General features: G+C 43.8%; 1 long non-coding RNA gene across 1 annotated transcript; it reads right to left on the bottom strand.

Moving 5' to 3' along the window:
• Positions 1-5025: 5025 nt before the first annotated feature.
• Positions 5026-18696, bottom strand: LOC136991148 (uncharacterized). Its single transcript, XR_010883189.1, has 3 exons — positions 18628-18696; positions 15697-15791; positions 5026-5605 (listed from the first exon to the last, which is right to left on the bottom strand). It is a non-coding gene; the product is annotated as an uncharacterized lncRNA (long non-coding RNA).
• Positions 18697-20754: the final 2058 nt, after the last annotated feature.

The raw sequence follows: 20754 nt of genomic DNA, 5'->3' as shown, positions 1-20754 counted from the left end.
CTTCCAGCATCTTTCCAAAGAAATGACACCTAGCCACAGCCCAAAATAGAATAGGGTAAGGAGGGGGACGACTGGGCAAGGTTTGGACTATGTTTTAATGGGCTGAGTTTCATACGCAACAAAGTTGTGGGAAAGCGGTTAGAATATTTTCAGCCTACTCGCAACCAGCACGGTAGCTAAGCTCGAGGAGGTTGCACTCACTTAAAGCCAAAGGTATGGTTCTGCTAACATCATTTAGATGGAGAATTTCACCACTCAGCTATTTCAGCTCATGTTTGCACTGCTGTTGGAGTTCTTTCAGATTGAGTCTAGATATTATATAGTCCCCCTAGCTGTAGTATTGGAGCACCTCCCAAGTATTTAAAAATAGAAGTCACAGCAACAATCTTCCCTTCTTACTTGGCAGTCAGAAGGAGAAATACTTGGCGTAACTTATACACTTGCTTGCATATTCATGGGTGGGATCAAGTTGTTTGTTGATGTGTATATGGGAAGAATTAAGTTTTTCTCAGTAAGTTGAAATGATTTTAGTACAAAAAATGATGGCTTCAGTGGCAGTTTTCCACGTATACATACTGCAGCTCAATGAGCTGCCTTGTCTGCTCTTGGATTCCCTAGGTCTTGCCAGAGGGCTAAGCTGTGGTCAAGGACATGATCTGGAGCACATCGTTATTGTTAATTACTTGCTGGGGTCTCCATAACATGAGGAACTTTCTGTCTTCTCATTTCTGCTTCTGGGCAAAGCACATCACTGCTACTGAAACCCTTCTGTCCCTAGAAAGGCTTTTAAAACACCCAACCACCCATGTGGCACAAACACCAATTGTTTATTTCTAGAGGTCTCTCTCAAACAGGAAGGTGGGGCTCCTTCACCCTACACCCTCTGTCAACCAGGGGGACTGACTGCCAGGGATACAGTTTCAATCAAGAGCTGGGTACATGGATCTCAGATGTTTTTTTGCATGAAGTACAGTTATCAGTTCACACATCTACAGATTCAGGGAGGACACACCTCAGACTGAGGTCAGCACATTGCTTTACTGAGAAAGGAGAAGCATAGTCTAAGCCTTTTGGGGTAGCAATTTTTCAGGTGTCAAGATCAGAAGGTGACTGAACTTGGCCAGTCAATGGGAAATGATGAAAATGTTCTCTGAATAAATTAAAGATCAATAATCTGAGGGTGGGGGGGGGGGAGGGCAAGGAGAGGAAAGGTAGAGAAGAGAAATGAGAGAATTCGATCTGAATGACTCCCCCAAACATAAATTGGGGGTAAATATGGGGTAAATAAATAGGAGGTAAATATGGGGGTAAATATGAAAGCTAGTATGTCTTCCCAGCCTGAGACTTTCCCTTCTGAAAACAGTCTGAAGAAACAGGACGTGCTCTTGGATTGAATGTCTGACTGTGTTTATTAGGAAGTTTCTATAGCTTGTGAGCTAGACAGAGAGAGGGCAGAAACAGCAAGGGGCCTTTGCTCTCTGCATCTGTTCTCAGAAAAATAGATTAACCTTAGTCTTCTTTCCTTCCTGTTCCTGTTCAGGCAAAACACATTATTTCTTATGGCTCTCTCATTATCAATTATTTTCTTAGCATAGTTACAAAATTTAACATATACTTCCATGATACTCATATCTTTTTTGCTTCTTGAAGCCCCAGATTGTCTGGTGAAATGTCCCTTTCACAAAAGGAACTTCTGTAAGTAATATTCATTATGGACTTAGAGGGCTGAAAATAGCTAGACCTGTCCCTTTTCACCAGTAGAGTAATGCCATCACTTCGAGCCATCACACAGCCTTTTGAAAGATGTAAGATATTAACCCGACAGGAGCCTTCCTTGTAATGCACTCCCCTATATACAGATAATGCAACAGGTGAGCTGCTCCTACGATGCTGGATGCTAATTTGCCTCTGTTGCAACGTGTCCCACTTGGCCTGTCTGGCTCCTTGTCCCCATTCCCGCAGTTCCACTCGCCTCCCAAACTTCCTTTCTGAGGCTTCTTGGTGGGTGTCTGCTTTTCTCTCCCCTAGTTTAGAATAGCTTAAGACTCCCACATTGCCTGCTTTGATTCCAGTTCCTTTTTCTACACAACCAGCCAGGTTAGCTGCAGATGCTTTTGTGTATCCCAAATCATGGCTGACCAACCAAGGATAAATCTGATCCAAAAGCCTCTGTAAGGCCACATACAATTAGCAATACTCTGGGTTCACTGTAGCTTTCCCCCGCCACTATCAGTGCCTCTCTGTCTGTGCAATTTTCTAAATTTTTCAGTCTGCTTTATGGCCTCTGTGCATATTCCCACATGGTCCATCATAATTTGTCTAGCTGGTTTTACAAGAAGCTAATCCTAATCCCTTTTCATTTCACAGTCCTGCACTGGCTTTTCCTGGACAAAATCACAGAATCACTGAATGGTTGAGGTTGGAAGGCCTCTGGAGATCATCTGATCCAACTGCCCTGGTTCAAGCAGGGTCACCTACAGCAGGTTGCTCCAGACTATGTCCAGCTGGGTTTTGAATATCTCCAAGGATGGAGACTCCACAACCTCTCTGGGCAACCTGTTCCAATGTTCGATCACCCTTACAGTAAAAAAGTTCTTCCTTATGTTTAAGTAGAATTTCCTATATTTCACTTTCTTCCCATTGCCTCTTGTCCTGTCACTGGGCACCACTGAGAAGAGTCTGTCTCTGTCCTCTTTACACCCTCACATCAGGTATTTATAGAGATTGATAAGATCCCCCTGAGCCATCTCAGCCCAGCTCTCTCAGCATCTCCTCGTATGAGAGACGTTCCAATCCCTTAATCACCTTTGTGGCCATTTGCTGGACTCACTCCAGTAGGTCCATGCCTCTTCTGTTCTGGGGAGCCTAGACACGGACCCAGCACTCCAGATGTGGCCTCACCAGTGCTGAGCAGAGGGGGATGATCACCTCCTTCAGCCTGCTGGCAACACTCTTCCTAACACAGCCCAGGATACCACTGGCCTTCTTTGCCACAAAGGTGCACTGCCAGCCTATGGTCAACTTCTTGTTCACCAGGACCTCCAGGTCCTTTTCTGCAAAGCTACTTTCCAGCCAGTCAGCCCCCAGTCTGTACTGATGCATGGGGTTATTTCTCCCAAATTCAAATACTCTTTAATGATACATTGGAGTACAAGATGGTATATTCTGTTCCTTGAAGAACCAAAACAAACATCCTAGGAAAAACAGAAGCATACCTTTCTCTTCCAAAGGTTTCCTGCGCGACTGTGCCCCTCCTGCCAGAAAGGATGCTTCTTCTTGAAACTGTATTTTATGCTACCATATGTCTACATCCAAAATAAACAGGAGAAACAAAACCGCTGTAAATTTTCTCCCATGTTACCAAAACACTACAGCTTTCACTGGACTTATCAGGAGTAGACTGTGATTCATGCTAACTGGCAAACAAACACAAGTCCTACTCAATTCTACCACAATCATAAAATCCCTTCCATAGCACTGGGCTTCTGCCATTCTTCTATCATGATTAATGCTAGCCACCAGAAAATGCTTCTACATGGACTCCTGAATTATAAGATATAAACAGGCCCACGTGGATCACTGCAGATACATTGGAGAGCTTTTGGATATCCTGCAGAAAGGTTTTGAGCTGTTGGGCACAGTGACAATATTCTAGTATCCTGATTTTAAGACTGCAACTCATGCAGGTAGGGTATGTCTTGATGTTAGCTTTGCCTTGGAATTGCCTTTAATGTAAGCCATAGGAAGGTAAAAGCAAATAAGAGCATTTACATATAAAATCCAAAATATATAACATGTTGTAAAGTTTTATAAAGACAGAGGTGACAGAAAAGACAAAGAAAACTGTTTACCTCAAGATCAAATCCTTAAATCCTCCTCCTCTCTTCCTCCCCCCATAAGCTGGTAAGCTGTAGATCCACTCCTAACCCACATGGCTAGGACTCCATCCCTATGCACACTCCTGCCCTCGGACAGCATTTGCTGGTGGTAGAACTGCACAACCTTTGTAGTTTTATCTTTGATTGGGGTTTGCCTGGGGACTGGCTCAGATTCACATCTCACAGTTCTCCCATCTTGGTCCTTCTTTCAACCATTACCGATCTCTAACCTATTAAAGAACTGGTTTCAGGCTTTATCTCCTGAAACTTCAACTCTTTTGGAAATACTAATCTTCCATTGCCAGGCCTTATGTTTCACAACTGTTTCTGAAAAGGAGTAACATGCCTTTTCTCACCTGACAGGACCAAGTGCAATATTCAGTGAGGAGCATTTCCCTACACTTAGACTTATTTTTCACATAAATATGTACATCAGCAACCACACTTCATACAGATACATATGCAGGCCTATTTCACAGAGTGTTGGCTCCTGACTGAGATTTCACACAACAGTTAGTTGCTTTGGACAACAATGTACATGTGATGGCTGATCTACCAATTCTGTTTGGGGGGGTTTTATTTGCAGGTGTGCATCCTAAATTTGCCAGAGTAAATTAGAAACAGTATTATGTACCTAGATTTAACACTTGGTACCTCCTTGTTTACAAGTGCAGAGTGACGCCTTGATTTTCACCCCCTTGACATGGCCGCAGTTGCATGGCGGGGCAAGATACAGAACAGTTTCCTCACTTGAGTAATTTTTTTCCCTTAATAACAATATCGAACACTTAAATAGCACTTTTCATCCATAAGGTGCCTCACTAGTGTTAATACAATTAGCTAACTTAATTCTCCCTCCTCCTTCCCCCTGGATGTGTATAAAACAGCCAAAATGCGATGCTAAAGGAAGTGATAATCTTAGAGTCACTGGCATCCAGTCTGAAGGCCACTCCCTCTATGAAGCAAGTGATATGAGACACCCCCCACAAAGCCCCATTATTGCAGCTGCAATTTTGTAAGCACCTTTTTATAACAGCTTTTGTTCTTTATTATCATCCAACGCGTTAAGCAAATAGCTTCTGGGAAGGAACACATTCATGTTTACCTTTGCTCTACGTGCCACCATCAGCACTATCCAAAACCCAGACAGACATGAAACAGGTGCCAGAGTTGCATATTTGAGTCACCATCAGTAAAGGCTGACTCATAATTACAATGAACATATAATCTGTTTTCAGATCTTTGGGTAGAGATGTGAAAACCAAATGTCACATTAAAAAGAGGCTGTCAGCCCTCTGAGTCTCTAAGGAAACAACGTTTGAGAGTAAAAATGGGTAATGATATTATTTCAGGAACATTTTTTAATCTATGATTCCCAGACTTTACACAAATCAATTAAGCTTTTCTCTGCAACGCCTATAAAAATATATCTGCAAAAACAGAGATTTACAGCTGAAGTCTCACAGCCCTCCACAGAAAAAAAGCTTCCATTTAAGCAAATGGAAGTTTAAATGGAACAAAGACCACCCATTTTAGCTTACACTGTGAAGTCAGAGCTGATCCCAGGGTATGTCAGGCACAGGGTCCTCAACAAGGGAAAGTTAGTTCACATTCCAACATTTCTGCACAGGGTGGGCTCCTTGTTCTTGCTCTGTTTACTTTCATCACAGAGGATGGCCTCTCTCTTTTCCAGGATAGCTTCGAGTTTAGAAAGGGCACTTCCTTCCCTGAGGAGCAAGGAGGAAAATGATGTACTTCTCAGGAGGCAAATGGGTATGGAGACCTATTTTTGCAACACAGAGCCCTTCCCACCTTCAGACTTGCAGCACTTCTCCCCACCCCCTTTCCTTCTATATACAACTGGCAGCTGGGACCAGCAGCTGGAGTCCAGCTGCAAAGGTCATCACTACTTTAACCCCTGCTCATCTGGTTTCCTACCCTACAGACCAAGAGGAAACTGGGCTGGGGAGCTCTAGCCATACCTTGGTGAATGAGCATCAGACAATTTGGCCCATCCAAAATGCACTGCAGAGTATATGCCCTATCACCAGGGAGGACCTGACCTGTACAAGTTAATGTGTATGCACAGTATTTTTAACTGTGATAGCCTACCACCCGAGGATTACAGATCACTATTTTTCAACCAAGGAAAGACTATTATCCCCATTGTATAGAAGTATGAGGCACAGGAAGTTGTATGTAAATTTCTTGAATGGACATAAAATCACTACCTGAGCTGCAAACAGAACGCAGGTTGCCTGCTCTAACCTTCCACTGCTTCCCGCACTCCCTATTTATCTCTGCTGAATCTATGGCCTCACATATTCCATTTCAGAGGTTAGTTTTTCCAGAAGTTACAGGAGAAAGTCATGATTACTCAAAAGACAAGAGCAAAAATACAGGCTCACATTCCATCTTCATTTCTCCTTTCTTTCATCAAAAATATTCTTGAGGTTACAATATCTAATCAACACCCTAGTTACACAGCAGCAAACTTCCAGCAGCTTAACCCTTGAACACTGAGTGAAGTGTCCTGCCAATGAGCAGATTTGATACGGAACAATCCTGTTTAAGTGAAGCAAGAGTCAGTTCCATTTACTATGATTATTACACCAAATCAGTTCCCAGGGAAACAATCTAATCAAGTGATGTTTGATCAAAGAGGTTTCAATTAAAGTTTTATATGCTCCTGTCCAGCAAGAAATGATATTGCCAGCCAAGCTCTTACATGTTTGAAAGATTGAGAAATAACAGATTTCAAGAGTAGTGATACAGAAAAAAATTTGCCAGCTAAGGCCCAGATCCTGCAATCAATCAAAAGTAGGCAAGCAAGCTCCTACATCTACAAGCTACCAGTGACTTCAGTGAAATTTTGTACTGGCTACAGTTCTTGTGCGTGTGTTCCCAGCTATTAAGTTGGAGCCAAAGACTGCACCTCCTCGCCAGGGGCAGATTTACAAGGAAGCAGAAAGGCTACAGGGGCAGTATTCACACAGTGCACTTGTACTCCAGCAGTTGTGCAGCCCCACCTAAATTATGTCTGGAAATAGGTCTGCTCTTGGCAGAACAGAAGGTAGCCTTCTTGTATATTCTGATAAGGTTTCCTCACGAATGACCTCATCCCTCAAGAAGGTCTCTTTCCTTTTCTTTAATTTCCAAATTTTTGTACTTTCACCTAATTGTCTTCCTGAAAGCCCTCATTGCTAGCTCTCATACAGTCTCCTGATGCATCTATTTCTGTTTCTATTCTACTGCAAAGTATCTGGAGACCACCCAAAGACCACATCAGTCTCCAACCCTACAGCATCATCCTGTCCTCCTTCATTAGTGCCATCTTTCATACTAAACAACAGTACTTCTCTTATCATGGAGTATCACATGGACAAGAATCCAATATTTCATCTCCTATATTTAAACATATTGTCCCATTTTGTTCTCTGCTCTTCACCTTTCATGGTGATGGGCTGACCAAAGCAATTTACTCTGAATTCCTCAACAAACTGGGAAAGTTGAGATATAAAACTGCAGTTGAGCTCACCTCTAAAAGCAACAATAACTACAACAGCAAAAAAAACTGATTAGACTTAACAGTCATATACAACATTGCCAATGTCCAAAGAATGGGCAAGGATTTGCCTCAAATCCTAACAGAGTTCATCTATTTCCCCATCCGAGTGATGGCATAACCTGCAGCTTTAGCAGCTCCTTTCTAGGAGAGAAGAGACAACACAGAGCACAGCATCCCTGCCCATTATAACCATCCACTCCAGCTGCACCAGGCTTCAGGGAAACATTAGCAGTACTGGGTGCTAATCTCTGCAGGACTCGTACACGTCCTGTTGAAGTCACAGTGAAGAGCCTTGGGCTCTCATTCAAAGGAAGAGGGGGAAGGAAAAATTTACCTTATGGCATGGATTTTAAAAAGCACATGTTCATTTATCTTCTCAGCCTATACATGCAATTACACAGGCAATTACACATGTAAATTAGGCATAAAATAGAACCCTGCGTGAGTAAAAGTCAGTCCTTGCATCATGTCTATTTACAACTGCTAATTGTGAAAGTGCTAAGTTTTTGTCCTGGACTGCAATTAAAAATGAAGCCAGTACAGCTACAGGAAAGCAGGAGTTTCTGTGTGGGTGTGTGGGAATAAACCTCCCACTTCCTTCCAGCACAGCTCTCCCTGGAAAAGCTGATTTATGCTACACCACCAAAGGAGAGTCCATCAGTTGGTGTATCTTAGTTCTTCCAAGTTACATAATTTAAGCTGTCAAAAACATTTTTCAGCATACACACTGGTTCTGCATTAACAGGGGAAATTTATCTGTATAGCATATCTATCCTGACAATCCTCTACAGGGTATGCAAAGCCTCTTGACATCTTTTGCAGCACTGAAAACACACATTCAAGATAGTTCTAATGGTCCTACGATGATTTCAGTGAAGTAATACAGTGTGATTCAAGGTCAATGCTCCCTGAATCAATTTTCCATGATCTATAATCTTTGCTGTAAACAACTCGCTCTGTAACTAAGAAAGCAGAAAGGGTTTTAATGCCATCAGTTTCACCTGTAATACCTTCACATTAAACTCAAAGAGCTAAAAGGATTTCACATGATTTGTTCCAGGTTTGTATCAGACTCTACATCATGGCACCTCCCTTATTCTAAACCACCATGGTGCCCTCTAATGCTGTGCCCGGTGTTAAGCATAAAATAAAACAGCTCCTATCCAAAGGAGCAGGCAAACACTCTCAGTGTAACCTCTGCCCCATTCACGTTCTCCATGTTTAGCATACTGCCATGTTGGGAGCAAGGCAGAAAGACCAGTCGATGATGTCTGCTTTACTCCTCATACTTGCAGTATGAGACTCCAAGAAAGCCATTTTTACCGTGTGCTGTCCCCTTTGAACAGCTTCACAGGCATTAAGGGGTCACAGCGTTGGGGGCGGGGGGGTGAACTGGTCTCTTTGTTTCTCATTTCCACCCTGGAGTCAAACATTCATTTTCTTTTTAGTGATCAAAACTATAACAAAGTCTCCACAGGCATTTTCCCATTGCTCACCCCCAAATAAACCACATGAGAGAATGCCATGGGGTGCTAAATAGACTTTGAAGTCCCCATGAGAGAACTTTCCTGGGATGTCCTCTCCCTTATCATGCCTAAATTACACTTTAAAAAAGATAACAAGAAAAGAAAGATACCCCATACCTCCATTTGCTGCTGTCTCCATTTAAAACTGAAACACATGAAAAGCTGCAGATAAGGTCTGGCATAAAAAAAAAAAGGCTATCCGTAAAACAACCAAATAATTTGATAAATAAAAGAGCATTTAATGAAAGAGCAATCAACCCTACAATTCTTAAAACTTCAGTAATACAGTAGGTTTTTCACAAATTAGTTAAAGTAGTGGTGTTTTCAGTAGTCTAGTACAATACTCTGTGAAATAATGACTGTGTAAATGGTACTAATTAATAACTTCTTCTACTGATATTTCTCAAAGTCAGGGTGGTAATTTCTCCCAGTGCACACCATGTCAAAACCTATCATCTTGCCCTCCATTACATCCACACTGAGCTGTTCCAAACTGTGACCACCACTGATGCTGCTGAGTGAATTAGTCCTGTCTCCGGTATGACAGAGATTCAGAGGGAATTTTCTACTGGCAGAATAGGTCCCCACATTTCTTAACTTCTGTAGAATCCACTGGGAAGGAAGCGACTGTGTGAGTGTCCCCTATAGCTATTAGAAAAGAATTAGGCAACAAAGGACAAAAGGGTGAGGAATGGAGAGCCAAATGTCAAAAAACAGTCTTGGTTTTAGACATTTCACATGGCTGTGTTTTATTTTTAAAAAGCCCACAGTACCGATGCTTGGATTTCAGAAGCCCTCAAAAGCGCTCAGTGTTTGGATCTCAGGTTCTGGTTTGAGTCAGCTTTTATTTTCAGACTCTGAAAAGCACCCTTGGCATAGGCATAAGTACATTTTTACTTCATAACTCCTCACAATGATTGGTGTGCCTTTTTGATTTTTCAGTTTGTTGTCTGTATGTATATGAAAAAATACTTTCAATTCAGGTCAAAGAAACCTTTAAAAAAATCTCAGAAATACGGGATTTTGCTTCCAGAGTGCTAAGCCTTGCTATTACTTTATTTTGGTAATTCTCAAAGCAAAAAACAGTATTTCAAAATTAACTGAAACATTTAACTTCTCAAAAAATTTTACATGTTTTGAATGAAAGCTTCCAATGAACTCAGAAACAGGTCCCTCCCACACCAAAACTACATTAATCAGATGGATGGACGGATGAATGGAAGGAAAAGACAACTCTACTTACCCTGTGATACAAAGTGAACCAAGTAGAAGAGACATTAAAAGTACATGATGTGTTTTATACTACCTATATCTGAGAACTTCTGTGCTAATGAACTAGTTGTTAATGCACATGACTGTACAGGGAAGTGTGGTAGCAGACACGTTTTCAGCAATAACTCACATACAACATCATACATTTTACAGAGACAATGGATATTGGCTAGGATCTTGGGCTCATGTCCTGACTCTAAGAAATGAGACTGGATTTTCATTACAATCTTTTACAAACAATTCCACAGAATAATATTTTGCAATTTTATAGATGGGCTGTTTCAACCAAGGCTCTCAATTCGCTTTTGTAAGCTTCTTTCCAATGTCAAATCACCCTGTGCAGTAGGTGTTGGCTTCATTTTGCAGCTGGGGAAACCAAGGCACCACAAGTTCAAATCACTTGCCCAAGATGACACGGTAAATCTGCAACAGCCCAGCAATAAAGCCCAAGAGAGTTATGAGATAATGATAGGAACTGTCAGTATATCATTTTCTCATTATTTCACAATTTGATGAGGGATAACACATTACAGAACAGCAGCTATGCATGTGAAATTGTAAGCCTTAACTTTTTGTATGTGTGAACTGTCTAATGAAGCAGTCAGTACCTCATTTCACTTGTATCACAGTCTTGTGACTTTGTTTCTGTATTTCTTGCTTATGTGCTTTTCATGCAAGTGCCAGCTACAATAGTAAGGATTGAATGGAAAATACAAATACTGTAATATATTCAGTTTGTTCAGTTAATTTCTTTGTCAGTCTTCAGTACTTTCTTTGTGGTAGGTTCCTGCAAGCACTTGAGGTGCCTGGGCAGAAACATTCAGTCAGCCTGCTTCCCCAGTTGCACATGTAAGCATTTGCAGAAAATAAATTTCAGATTTGACTGTGTGAGAATTCATGCTCAAAGTGCGTGCACACAACCCAGACAGGCAAGGAGAGAGTACCCAAGTTATTTGATCAATCACACAAGTTAGCCATTGTTCTAGAAATAACACTTCTCTACTCTGTAAAATGGTTCTTCTTTCTTGGTGTCTCAGTCCACACAGATAACTTAAAGTAGGTTTTGTCTGCTGTGCAGAAGCACCTTTCCCCTCATTATCAGCAATATTTTTCCAGACTAAATTAGGGTTTTGACGGGTGGTGTTCTGCTGTCGGTTGTGAGGTTTAGTGAAAACATTAGGCCAAATTCATTCCTGGCAAAGTTCTAACTTGCTTTACAACCAAGCAATTACCAAAAAAATACCCTATTACCAGTAGCAGTTGTGATGCCAGTTAACAAATCCTAATTTTGATAATTTAATAGCCAAAAACAATCCTGTGGTTTAGTTTTGGGACTCTCCAGGAACCATGGGCCGCTAATATATTCAGGACTGTACCAAGGTTGGGGCAGAAGAAAAGCCAGCTCTGGATGCTTTTCAGAGAGAGGCACAAAATGGGGAGAAGAACAAAACATGGCAGCCCCTCGTGAATTTGGAGAACAGTGGGCGCCCCTACAGGGAGCCTCCATGGAGCAGGGGGACAAAGCAGGGAAGTGCTGAATTACCATCCTGTCCCAGACAGGAGCATGCCTTGGTGCAATCCTGAACATACTGTATCTTAAGCACACCGGATTGAAAGTTTTTGCTTAGCTGATCAATAGGAAAATAAGGTCAGCCTTATCTGATGAACCAAGAACCTGATTTTGTAACCACACAAGCAAGCTGTCAGGTTCAGGTCTCAGAGCTGCAGGCTTCCACTGAGCAACAGTAATTCAGCTTCAAGACATCAAGTAAAAATACATAGAACTGTATCCAATAAAAGTCTCAAATAATACCTCATTTTCAGGAGCCTGTTCCCTCAAATGAGATAAACAATGCCAAGTCAGACAGCTAAGCTAGCTACCTGGCTGCAAAGGGAACATCAGGCAACTTGGAGTAAAAATCCAAACTCATGGAAACACTCAGTGGGCTTCAACAGAGGAGATAAGAGGGCCCCTATCCAGAATATCTGATAATGTGGTAAGAGCACTGTCCTGGGAAGGGGAAATACAGTTTTGAAACTCCTTAGAGGGCTTAAAACCTCCCTATGCCTTACAAGGGCACAGTCCTTATTTCCTGTGCAGGTGCTTGAACCACTTGGTGTTACATCCAGTCTGCAGCATCAAGGAGGTGACTACAAGAGCTCTTTGTGAGAGACCCGACCTTCTTAGTGTGTGCTGGGTGTGAGCTGAGGCTGCCTCCCCGAGCAGCCCCAGAGTGAGCCAGGCAAAGGACTGTCTTGTGTCTCAGCCCTGCTCAGATCTGTCCCCGGGGGGTAGGTGCAGAACTGCTCAGTCTGGGAGAGCCATGCAAGTGCCCAAGGCAGAAATGTAGGTGCCAGAAAATGTGCAGTCGAAGAGGGCAATGCCATGTAAGTGCAGACACCTCTGGAGTCTAGTGGCAGCTGAACAAGGGATTTTTAGGCGACAGGCTTAGATTGGTGCCCTTTCAGTTCCATTTAAACCCTCCTTTTGTCCCTAAATCTTGTATTGGATATAACCCACAATCTCAGCTGGAGAATGAATTCACTAGTTCTTGTTTTCTGCTCTTTGTGTAGCTCTAAATCTACAACACAAAGGGCCCGCTAGGGTAACTCAGCACCACTCCATTCATTCAGTGGGTAGCATCAGGATGCCACTTGACACTGGAAAAAAAATCCTCGACCCAGAAATCTAGAAATGCATTTTTGTACTAATCTATGAGATTTCTTGTCCTGGAGAAATTCAAAACTTCTTCTCTCTTACAGATAATACACATGCAGGTAAATGCTGAGGTCACTGGCAAAGGAGCGTAAATTACTGTAGTTTGAAGTGTGGCAACCTGCACCCTAACCCACCTAACAGGTTTTATTTAACTGTAAAATAAATGCACCCTAGCTTTAAAAGCACATTAAGCAAAAACACTGCAGTTCATTTACTTGAGAAAGCTTTTGTTTACTGATACTGAAAGCATATATAGAAAACTTATTACAAGTGCATTTTCTTAGTTGAGTAAATTTCACATTGTATCCTCAGCAAAAAGCTATCTCTAAATACCATCACTAAAACCAGCTCCCTGAGATTCAGATTCTGCTGCTGTGGTACACGCTGAGATCCTTCAGCCCTTAGACTGAATCAGTGGGCTTTTCAAAGAGTCAGTTAACAAAAGCTGATCCTGAACAAACTACCTAGTCTTAGAAGAAACAGAAAAGAGGGGAAATATGAAGCTATTTCTAAATACTGTGTGTCAAGGGGCTTGAATATATTTGCAAATTTCACACCAGATTTCATGCAAATTTCATACCAAAAAGTATTATCAATATTATCAATGGGGGATCTCTCACTATAAGGGTCTATAAACAGGGCTGTATTACTAATGCAAGAGAGGACAAAGAACAAGTGCCTTTGAACTATACATTCAGTTCTGCCACAGATTAATTGGGTAACTTTGGGACCCTTTCAAAAGTGATCTGTAATTCTGAGGGTCACAATTCTGGGCAAACCCATGTATTAAAACAGCTGCTTTCTGTGTTGAGTATTGTAGAATGTAAATCACTAGCTTGAGGCCACTTTCAACCAAACTTGTCCTCAGTTTTCTCATCTGTAAAACAGGTACAGAATTGCCCACCATAGGGTTTTATCCTGCAGTCCCTTATTCATGGAAGAAAAAAGAAAATATGCCAGGAGGACTATTCTGAGTCTATTCACAAGAGAAATATTTTGCAGAACAGAGTTTACAGATTACTGCATGGCACATCCTATAGACAGAGACATAATGTTGGAGAAAACTAAACATGAGATCTTTAATCCCAAGACATGTTTACACAAATGTGTTCTATTTCAAAACTGCCTCTACATTATTTCAAGAAAGCAGAGAACGTTCACTCCCCAAAGTGTTAAATTATGCACAGAAATTGCAATTCAGTTCCAGTAAAATACTCATTCTGATGCTAGATTTATTTTTCCCCTCTGATTAATTGCATGTGCTGAAAAGACCGCAAAGTCCACAATAACCTGAGGCCATTTTATTGAATGCTGCAGAGGTCATTAAGGAATGCAACATAATGGATAAGCAAGGCAGTTCTTGTATTATAACGTGCCACAAGGGCTGGATGACACACCTTCTGTACAACCTGTTGCCTGAGTTTCTTTCCAGAGTACAGTATTTTATGAAGGAGCGATTTTAATCCACAAACTAATAATGCAAGACAAGTTGCCCAGGTTGGAAATATGGGAGGAGTTTCTCAGAAGAATGTAGCTCTCAACACACTGGATTAATAATTAACAAGACAGAAAGACAGAAAAAAGAAGAGGAAAGAAAGACTGCATGGAAAGCCACGACTACCTCTGAAAGGCCAAAATCCATTCTTGCAGTGTTCCTTTGGAGTATACTTCATTCAGCTAAAACATGCTGTTAGGGTTTCAGTCATAAGTGAAGAATGCAACCAACTTCCTCAACAACTCCACGAGGTTTATCTTTCCTGTGGGATCCTACTTTGTATGCCCTTATTCCTTCATTTCTTTGACCCTGTCAGGCAGAGGGCAAGCCAAACTCCACAACCCAAAGTCCGGTTTTTGTACTCTGACTCCTCTTCACATGCTCAAATGCCCTCAGACCTACTGATAGGCACAACTCAAGTTGGTGTAAGGATCTACAGATGGGTGCAATTTATATGCTTAAAAAATCAACAAGAAATACGTTAAAGTAGCCTGAGCACTACTCTGAAGAAGGCTTGAATACTCCTTTTTGTAAGGGTATGATGTATTTTGGATCTAAAGCTGATTTTTTTGGGCTGTGAACATATGTCATCTTCTGAATCTGGCTCTGCCAGGAAAGTCTGTTACCACCTCGAGCCCCTCTGCTGGTATTGGCCTCATCCATCTGCCTATGGAGCAGTTCCAGTAAGCACTCCTCCTTTCACTTCAGATGAGCTCAGACCAACTATTGCAACTATTCAAACCAGCCTGCCTGACTTTTGCCTGAAAAGAATTAGGATGTGCTCCCACAGACTGGCAGCTCGATGTGAACAGCAATTTTCAGCCAGGAGACAATTACAAACAGCCAAAAAGCTGAATGTGAAAAATGACAACTTCCCACAGCCTTACTGAATTAACTATACTGGGAAAGCAAATGTGGCAACACTGGTACAAAAATGCATTAGTTGTACTGTCCAGCCACACCTTGAACCTAGCTAGTGGCTTGTGGTTTCCAAAACAGGCAGTACTTCCCCTTCTCTCTCTCCAGGCTGCCCTGCCTGACCCCTTGCACTGCCTCTGTTGCTCATTCAAACACACAGAAAATAATTCAGTTCACTAATCTAGCAAAGAACTAGTCATTTTTTTCTATCGTTAGTCTCAGTACTCATAGTCCTCTGCTGGCTGAATGAATCGAACTAGCTTTCCCTGTGAGCAGACAAGCAACACAGTGAGTAGAAGGGACAGAGCAAGATCACTCACCTGGGAACTTTGGAGGGAAGGGTGGAAACTGGACTTCTCCCTTCTTGTGCCAACAAGCCATTAGATCAGCATGGTTCCTGCCATGTAGCTACAAACTGAGAAGAGTAGAGTTTATTTTGTGTTGATCTATGAGAATAGCTATGAATAGGAAACACTGGTGTAACTGTATCCCTTTCACAGGCTACATACTGCTTTAATTCTACCAGGGCAGTTAAAGCTGGACAACTTTCAGATGTAGAGAATCACTAACTCATACCTTTTTGAAGCATTTGCAAAGAAGCAAAAGCAGATTTCTCCCTTTATATATATAAATATATATATATAGCTATAACTACATTGATTAGTATGCAATACACCTTTTCCTGAAGAACTGTATTGGCACAAACTTTAATGTGGACACAATTATGCTAATACAGTATATGCTGTTCCCAAAGCTATTAAGGACTTGATACCTGTGGGGCTGTGCGTCCACTGACAAGACACTCACAGGACACTTTGAGGCATCCCCTAGGCTATTCAGCTGTCAGGGGTAGTGATAAAAGAAAACTGTATCAGAGCTTATAACTAGAATGAGTCTTTAATGCAACATCAGGTAGATAAGCAAACAACACAGGTGAGAACCTGAGAGAGAGAGAGGGGGATTTCAGCATCATTTCCTGATTCAGGCAGCTCACCAGCAAGTATGACTCCCTGCCAGAACCCACTAGAGGTTTTTAAATTTCAACACAAGCCTTTCAAAAAGCCAGTTGCCCTTGCAGGCTGCATTGTCACAGATGGAGCTTGATTTCCTCTTCTCTGCCAGCGCAGGCCCTGCCTCTCCACCTGATCTTGCCCCGCAGGACAAAAACCTTCTGCTCAGCAGTCACGGGGGACTGATATGTATGTCTGTTCCCAGCTCCCCAGCTCCAACACATTTAAACATGGATGTGGAAAAGGCTCCTTCCTTCCCCTCCTCTGCCCCCCCCCTCCGCCCCCAATATCTTGTCATTTTAAATTTGAAAGCAGTTCATTTCTTTGTACATGCCAATCGGAGGGGTGGGGGATAAAGCATCCTGTGTTATTAAAGACTAAGACAACCGCTAGGCAGATGATATTTGCTGGTGACATTTGCAACGAGTTTAACAGCACTCTTTTTGAGTCTGGTTGTTTTGTGCTTTCATTTATTATGAAATATAAATCAGAGCATAGAAAATGTATAGTATTACTGGCCTGGGCAATTTCATCCACTGAAATGGTAAAGCAGTTCTCTGTGTCAATTTCCCTATATTCACTTGATTAAGCCGCAGAGAATGCTAAAACCCAGAGCTTTAAACTGAATGCAGTCGTCAAAGTAATTATCAGCCTTTTTCAGCAGATGCCAAGAAAAGTGCAATTGAAAAACAGGGTAAAAAAACTCAAGACAAAAAAGAAACCCAAGCAAACAAAAACAGCACAATTGAAGCACATTCTATCAACATAATGTTTCTACCTTTCTCACTGGCAGTGGCGGCGATGAGATCTTTAACAAGAAAATTGGGCAGTTTAAGCATTTCAGAAAGCCCTTGTAAAATGCACTTACCCATCACAGTATTTTAGCATACAGGTTCTTGAAGGGCCTGACCCAAAGTTCACTGAAATCAGTAAGAGTTTTTGGAATGACTGAATGGGCGTTGAATATAGTTTTAAGTGCACGGCAAGAATGAGAAATCTGTTGTCCTTTTTTGCTGATCTACTCACAGTGTATCCCCCTTCCCCAGATACATTTATATTTTGTCCTGAAAACTACTGTCATGCTCTAGTAAAACAGGGGTCAAGTCAATCCATGCCCTTACAGTACCATCCAAGTAAATTGTTTGCTAGGAACTAGCAGAGCATATTTGAGGCTATTTGAAATGCTGTGGCCAGCTCTCAGAAGAGAGGTAGGCTGTGGGTTTGGGTTTTTGTTTTTTTTCCCCCTTCCCTCCAGCCTCCCCTTCCCTGGTTGTTTGAGGCGAATCCTAATAAAAGCCAGAGGGAACCTTATCAGTCTGCCTCTGGTGGGGAGTGTGCCAAACAGTAAGAGCTGGAGCAGTTCCTGCCCCATCCTTATCCTCCTCTCAAAAACGCACATTAGCAGAGTAACCAAGCTGTCTTGCCAACAGCAGAGGTTTCCTTTAAAACAGGAGCAAAGCCATTTTCGATACTTAGAGTCAGCACTCAACAGTATTGAGAGAAGGAGAGAAGAAAACAGAAATCAACCGGATGTGAGGATTTGTAGGAAAACACATACATCTAGAAATGGAAGACGGGGGATGCAAATGCAGGGGAAAATGCTATTCATTTCAATAGAATTGCATGTTGTAAATCAAATACCCCATCAGAAAAAAAAAGTAACACTTATTGAGATTATATGTCACAGAGCTGCTGTTCTTTTCACTTCCAAATTCTGACTGAGCATTCCTCAGGTCCCAATACCTCAGAGATGATTTGCGTAAGACAGAGCTTGCAAGATTGGGTTCAAATCATCATTGCTTCTCGTATTACCTAGTCATTTATTTCAGCACAATACAGATGATTACAAAATCCTGCCATTCCATTAACATCTTAGAGCCTGAAACAGGCACAAATACTGGAAACACAAATCAGTCCTCAAGTGTTATGTCTCCCCCTAAACTTTCACTTGATAAAAAGCTCCAATGAAAGGGGAGGGGGTTTTTTTTTGGGGGGGGGGAGAGAAGGAAGGAATTACACATTTAGAAGTTTCTGGCTGAACAGGATAATCTAGAATCACAAGCCATTCAAGCCGGCTCTTCCAAAGAAAAGGTCCCCTCCCCCCCAAATAAAAACGCTGCTCGCTGTGATGGGAACACTTTGCAAAACGGCAGCTTTTGACTGGAGTGAGCTTTAACAAGCCCTGGATTTCAGCTTTGGGGCACGACATGCTTAAAAAACCCCGCCGTCCGTTCAGCAGACCTTCAGCCGGGGTCGCTTCTCAGCAGCCGGCGGAAAACGCTTCCACATGGGGGCCCGGTCGTAGGGCCCGGGGGCGGCAGAAGCGGAGCGCCGCCGCTTCGGCTCCTCTCCGGCGGCCCGCAGAGCCCCCCGCCGCCGACACCGAGGCCGTGCCGGGCCCCAACCGGCCGCCCCGGCGGTTTCCCCCGCTCCAACCGCCACCCCGCCGCGCCCGCCGGCCGTTACGAGCCGTTGCCCAACGGCTTGCCACGCCTCGCCCCTCCCCCCACCAGACCCGGGGCTCCCGCCGGACGCGCGCCTCTGTTCTGCTCCGCCCTGCCCCCCCTCCCCTCCCGTGGGCGCACGTGCCGCCGCCGCCCAGCGCCGCGCGGAGACTCCCAGGGGCTCTTTAAATAGGGTCTATAAATAAAACGGCGGAGGCCGCCTCCCCATTGGCCGCCGCCGCCCAGCTGATTTGCATTCCGCGGGGCGGGGCGCCGCGCGGGGCGGGGCGCCGCGGGTCACGTGGCGCGGGGCGGGTTGTGCAAGCGCGCCGTGAGCTGTTTCCCCGCTGGGGCTGCCCGGGACCGCGCTCCGCCGCACTGGGGAGCCCTCGGGGGGGGGGGGGCGGGCGGGCGTGTGAGCGCCTGGAAACCCGCCTGCACGAGGTAGCCTGGCCCAAAGCGCCCCAAATCCCACGGCTCCCGCCCCGCGCCCTCCCCCCCCCCCCCCCCGGCTGAGAGAAGTTTGCATCCAGATGACTTTGCTTTGTATTGCACGACTTTGCTTTGCCGTGCGTTGCTTTGCATTGCATTGTGCCGCTTTGCTGTGCATTGCTTTGCATTGTTCCTCTTTGCTGTGCATTGCTCTGCATTGCATTGCTCCGCTTTGCACTGCACTGTTTCACTTTTTCAAATCCCAGGCAGAGCCTCCTGAGGTGTCAGGGCTGCTCAAAGCACTGGCTGGACATGAGCTGAAGGGATCTGCAGTTGGCTTCAGGAGGAGGCCAGAAGCAAACCCTCTGCCCGCCTCGGAAAGTGCTGGGAGGGTTCAGATATGGGCCGAGCGATGCACGTTCCTGCCAGGAACTCTCGCTGATGTATTTTTGGAATTAGGTGGGGTGGGAAAGACAAACAAGGCCCTTGAAGCCGGGGATGTCAGTAGTGTGTCACAAGAGGGTCAGTTGCTGACAAGGCAAACCACAGCGAGGAGCCCAAAGCTGTGCAGGACCGGGGAGGGAACCAGGGGCTCAGGGGCAGAGGGGAGCCCCAAGCCTACACGTGGGGTCCCTTGGCCGCCCGCTCCCTGTGGCACAGGGCTCCGGAGCACCACTTTTCCCAGAACTAGGTGCTAAGAGCTTCCTGGAATTGTCCAGGCATTTCTGACAAAACGGTTCCCCCATGAAATACTTACCAGGCAAAAAGCAAGGGGCTTTGCAGGAACAAAATTTGGCCTTTTTATATCCTGAGAGTCTTTAGGCTTGTTATATTTTTTTTAAGTGTTACCAGAGTGAAATATTTCAATAAATGAAATCTCTTCAAAATTATTTTGAACACAGCCAAATTAAGAAAAAGGATACCTTTTGCTATTCAGTCTAAAACGGCATTAGAAAATATTGAGATTTCTTGGCACACTAAAATCCGGGATTTTGACAACTGCCGCCATTTACATTGCTGCCCCGATCCCTAAGCAAAGCTCAGTGCCTCTCTTCGCCAGCAGAAGGAGAAACCTCGGAGGCCGCCTCTGCCGTGCCCCAGGGCAGCCCAGAGCCTTTCCCCACGGGCGGCCGAATGCAGGAGCCCATCCGTGCAAAATACCCCACCTTCCACAGCCCGTCGATCTGTGGCGCCTCCAAATTCCTGTCGTGCCACTTGGCTTGTGCAACCCTTGCCACAGCTGGCCCTGACATCACCAAAACACGGCAAGCCGCAGAAACAGTGATTCAGGGGTAATCTGTACTGTTTCCTTAGGCAGGGTCCAGACCTGCGGGCTGGCGCTTGGAAGACAGGAGGCACTGTCAAAATCTTGAGTATTTCTCAAGAAACAAAACACTTGCCTCTTTTTTTTTTTGTCTTTTTACTAAGCAACAACTTAGTGATGCAGCTTGGAGCTGCCAATATATGGGGTTTTATCACAAGTCTCGGATAG

Source organism: Apteryx mantelli, chromosome 1 (assembly GCF_036417845.1).
Source record: "Apteryx mantelli isolate bAptMan1 chromosome 1, bAptMan1.hap1, whole genome shotgun sequence".
Taxonomy (NCBI): domain Eukaryota; kingdom Metazoa; phylum Chordata; class Aves; order Apterygiformes; family Apterygidae; genus Apteryx; species Apteryx mantelli.
The sequence above is the reverse complement of the archived record's forward strand: the minus strand, read 5'-3'. Positions and strand labels throughout refer to the sequence as shown.